The sequence below is a fragment of the Chlorocebus sabaeus genome, chromosome 9, assembly GCF_047675955.1.
Source record: "Chlorocebus sabaeus isolate Y175 chromosome 9, mChlSab1.0.hap1, whole genome shotgun sequence".
NCBI classification, from domain to species: Eukaryota; Metazoa; Chordata; class Mammalia; order Primates; family Cercopithecidae; genus Chlorocebus; species Chlorocebus sabaeus.
The window spans coordinates 34,903,840-34,908,810 of NC_132912.1; the positions used below are offsets into that span (position 1 = coordinate 34,903,840).

Sequence of the window (4,971 nt, forward strand, 5' to 3'; positions counted from 1 at the left end):
AAGATGCACATACTTGTCTATTGATGTCTTTTATTTAAACACGGATTATCTACTTCCTCAGATTTCTTATGACAAAACCGTCACTGATCCCCCCGTCTGGGCAGCAGCGTTTCTTATCCAGCATCAGTGGGCAGGCCCTCAGATGTGCAGGCTCAGGCTCAGCATGTAATAGCTGCTCTAACAGGTACAGGCTGAAGGGGATGGGAGTTCAGACATGCCTCAGGATGGAAAGATGAGAAGTTCCAGGTGGAGTTTTATCTGTTCTGGCAATTATCCAGTGACCGTGGAAGAGTCAGCGACCCTTTCTGGGCCTCAGTTTCCAAATCTGTAGACTAAGGGAGCTGCCAGGTAATTTTTGTTACCAGAAAGGTGTCCTGATCCAGACCCCAAGAGAAGGTTCTTGGATCTTGCACAAGAAATAATCTGGGGCGAGTCCATAAAGTGAAATTTTATTAAGAAAGTAAATGGATAGCTCTCTCTCCCCCTGTTGCCCAAGATGCCGAAAGGAAAGAAGGCTAACGGGAAGAAGGTAGCTCCGGCCCCTGCTGGTGTGAAGAAACAGGAGGCCAAGAAAGTGGTGAATCCCCTGTTTGAGGAAAGGTCTAAGAATTTTACCATTGGACAGGATATCCAGCTCAAAAGAGACCTCACTCGCTTTGTGAAATGGCCCCGCTATATCAGGTTGCAGTGGCAGAGAGCCATCCTCTGTAAACGGCTGTCCTGCAATTAATCAGCTCCCCCAGGCCCCAGACCACCAAACAGCTACTCAGCTGCTTAAGCTGGCCCACAAGTACAGACCAGAGACAAAGTAAGAGAAGAAGCAGAGGCCGTTGGCCCGGGCCGAGAAGAAAGCTGCTGGCAAAGGGGACGTCCCCACTAAGAGGCCACCTGTCCTTCGAGCAGGAGTTAACACTGTCACCACCTTGGTGGAGAACAAGAAAGCTCAGCTAGTGGTAACAGCACACGACGTGGATCCCATCAGGCTGGCTGTCTCCTTGCCCGCCCTGTGTCATAAAATGGGGGTCCCTCACTGCATTATCAAGGGGAAGGCAAGACTGGGCCGTCTAGTCCACAGGAAGACCTGCACCACTGCCGCCTTCACACAGGTGAACTCGGAAGACAAAGACGCTTTAGCTAAGCTGGTGGAAGCTATCAGGACCAATTACAGTGACAGATACAATGAGATCCGCCGTCACTGGGGCGGCAGTGTCCTAGGTCCCAAGTCTGTGGCTCGCATTGTGAAGCTCGAAAAGGCAAAAGCTACAGAATTTGCCACTAAACTGGGTTAAATGTACACTGTTGAGTTTTCTGTACATAAAAATAATTAAAATAATACAAATTTATAAAAGAAAAAAAGAAAGTAAAAGGGTAAAGAATAGTTACTCCATTGGGCAGAGCAGTGGTGTGGGCCACTCAGCTGCTTGTGCTTATAGTTACTTCTTGATCGTATGAAGAGGTGGATTATTCATGAGTTTTCTGGGAAAGAGGTGAGCAATTCCTGGAACTGAGGGTTCCTCTCCCATTTAGATCATATAAGGTAACTTCCCGATGTTGCCATGGCATCTGGAAACTGCCATGGTGCTGGTGGGAGTGTCTCTTAGCATGCTAATGCATTATAATTAGCATATAACATGCAGTGAGGACGACCAGAGGTCATTCTCATTGCCATCTTGGTTTTGGTGGGTTCTGGCCACTTCTTTACCACAACCTATTTTATCAGCAAGGTCTTTATAACCCATATCTCATGTTGACCTCCTACCTCATCCTGTGACTTAGAATGCCTTAACCTCCTAGGAATGCAGCCCAGTAGGTATGAGCCTTATTTCAACCAGCCCCTATTCATTATGGAGTTGCTCTGGTTTGAATGCCTCTGACATGGTGACTCAAGCCTATACTCCCAGCTACTTGGGAGGCTCAGGTAGGAGAATCACCTGAGCTCAGGGGTTTGAGGCTGCAATGAGCCATGATACACCACTGCACTTCAGCCTGGGTGACAGAACGAGGCTTCCACTAAAAAGAAAAGAAGAAGAAAGAAAAAAGAAGGAAGAATTTTTAAAAAAGGAAGAGGAGGAAGGAAGAAGAGAGCTGGTTGTGAAATGACTTGCAGGTCCTCCCTGATGTGGCAGTCTCTGATTTTGTGACTCCACCTCCCTTGGTGATACCATCCACTTCCTCTAGTGTCACATAGAACTTCAGTGATGCCCACCAGCATCTTCCAGGCATGGAAGCAATGGGGCATGCAAATATCCAAGAGAGGGAATAATAGAGCCTGATTCCTCCACATTTCCCTTGACCAGATCAAACTGATCAACAGCAACTTGGGTAGCAAACCCCCTAGCCAGTTGCCCACCTATTTGTACCATGACTTAAAGGAAACCAAACAATTTCACCCTAAAATATATTTCCTTGACATATTTCAAGATGGCTATTCAGAAGGGCTGGAAATAGAAGAGTAGCTAAGAAGCTGTCTTTTGCAGGGAAATTTGCATCTGTAGAGAAAGCCTGTGTCCCTGCAGCCAGGCTTTCTGAGGTCCTCCCTGGTCCAGATCTAGGAAAGATGAACTGAGAGTCTGACATCTCTCAAGATCTGAAAGGAACATTTCCCACCTTTTCTCTCCAAGGGCTGCTACCCGTGAGGTTTCACCTACATAACAAGACCACCTTTGCTAGCCAGGCATCCTCTTCTCTCCTTTCCATAACCTGTTTTGCCCATTGTCACCTGATTTACCACCATAACCTGTTTTGGGCTGGGTTCTGGGCCCCCATTCTTTGTGCAACCTCAAGATGGTATAAAAGCATCAACCATCTGGCCATTTCTTTGAGATCTTATATTATGTCAGACTCCTGTGCATATCAATAAACTTATATACTTTTTCTCCTATTAATTTGCCTTTTGTCAGTTCATTTCTCAGAGAACTTTCAGAGGGTGGAAGGGAAGTATTCCTACAACCTCTGTCCATTTGAAGAAAATTGTTCTGAACAATTCTGGGAAGAAAGCTGAGGAAGAGATTGTTTTGACCACAGACCAACTCAAATATCTTTTTTCTTAATCCTTTGAATAAATGATTCATGGAATGCATGCATTTTAAGGAATTGAATGCTTTTCAGTTGTTTTCCTGGAACTTTCCATTTCTGAACAGTGATAAATATACCCAACCATATAGCTGAGTGACTATCAGAATGTCCCATGTGTTTGTTACATTTGCTCCAGAAAAATTCATTAATAAATAAACATATTCCATAAATATGTCAGATAAAACAAAGGTAATGAGATTCACTTCTAACGAGTCAATATTGAGAATAACAAATGATGACTTTTTAGGGGATTTTCCTGTAAGTTTCCTGAAAGCCCCATAAATTTTTTCCTTCACCTGCTTCTATCCATGACTATTTTCTCCTGATTAAAAATTTACCATCCCACAATTAAAAATCCGGTCAATTACACAATTACAAGAAAATGATGAGAATGTGGAAAATGGCAAAGAAACATGGGAGTGAGTCTTCTGATTGCTCAAATTCTCTTAATTCCCCAAATGACCCGAGGCTGCTACCCAATGTATTTTCTCAGGGGGATTGGAATGTAGGTGGGATTGGCAGCCACGGGTCAAGTGTGATTCGAGTATTATTATTATTATTATTATTGAGACAGAGTCTCACTCTGTCACCCAGGCTGGAGTGCAGTGACATATCATAGCTCACTGTAGCCTTGAACTTTTGGGCTCAAGGGATGCTCCTGTCTCAGGCACCCCAGTAACTAGGACTACAGGCACATACCACAATGCCCAGCTAGTTTTTTTATTTTTAATTTTTGTAGAGACAGGGTCTCACTATGTTGCCCAGGCTGATCTCAAACTCCTGACCTCAAGCAATCCTCCCACCTCAGCCTCCCAAAGCACTAAGATTATAGATGTGAGCCCCTGCACATGGCCCAATTTGAAGAGTATTAAAAGTGTGCTGTGCTGAAATGGCTTTCCCCACTGGCACTGGGTTCTATGACTTCCATTCCGATGGTGTCCTGCACATGGTAAGGACTCAAATGAATGAATTAGTTAAGACTTGATTGGCCAAGGTACAGGGTCACATTTATTTTGTACGATAAGATTTGCAAAAGGCCAAGGTGGAGAAGAGTATCCTACTAGGCGTTCACAGCTTAATGAAAATACTCCCTAAGCTTAAAATGGTATTACGGAAAGAAGAGGAGATTTGGAATCTTATAGACCTGGTTGAAGCCAAGCCCCACACTTGCAAACCAGTTTCATGGTCTTGAACAAGATATTTAATATCCCTGAGTCTCAGTTTTACATTCATCTTCAAGTAGCTGTAATAAGGGCTAATTCACAGGATGGTTGAGGGATAGAATAAAATATCCTATCTAAATTATTTAGAGCAGCAATGAAGATAGCAGATGATCAATAAATATTTGGACTTTTCTCCCAACCCGTCCCTACCCATCAATCCCTTGGCTTTAATTACTTTTATTTTAATTCAGCTTTTACAAGTAACCAAAGCAGGAAAAAATGTCAAAATATTTTTTCTCATTATTAAGTACATTGCATACTGATTTATCAATCAAAGTTGTATTATTATTTGTTTTTGGAACTTAATGATTAGAATCTGAAAAAAAATAAGAGCCATTCTTTTTTTTTTTTTTTTTTTTTTTTTTTTTTTTTTTTTTTTGAGATGGAGTCTTGCTCTGTTGCCCCGGCTGGAATGCAGTGGTGCGATCTCGGCCCACTGCAAGCTCCGCCTCCCGGGTTCAAGCCGTTCTCCTGCCTCAGCCTCCCAAGCAGCTGGGACTACAGGCACCTGCCACTACACCGGGCTGATTTTTTGTGTTTTTAGTAGAGACGCGGTTTCACCGTGTTAGTCAGGATGGTCTGGATCTCCTGACCTTGGGATCCGCCTGCCTCGGCCTCCCAAAGTGCTAGGATTACCGGCGTGAGCCACCGCGCCTGACCAAAAAGAAGAACC

General features: G+C 43.8%; 1 pseudogene; it reads left to right on the forward strand.

The window, feature by feature from the left end:
• The first annotated feature begins 447 nt into the window (after positions 1–447).
• On the forward strand, positions 448–1,289 carry LOC103238100 (large ribosomal subunit protein eL8-like; annotated as a pseudogene).
• The last annotated feature ends 3,682 nt before the right edge of the window (positions 1,290–4,971 follow it).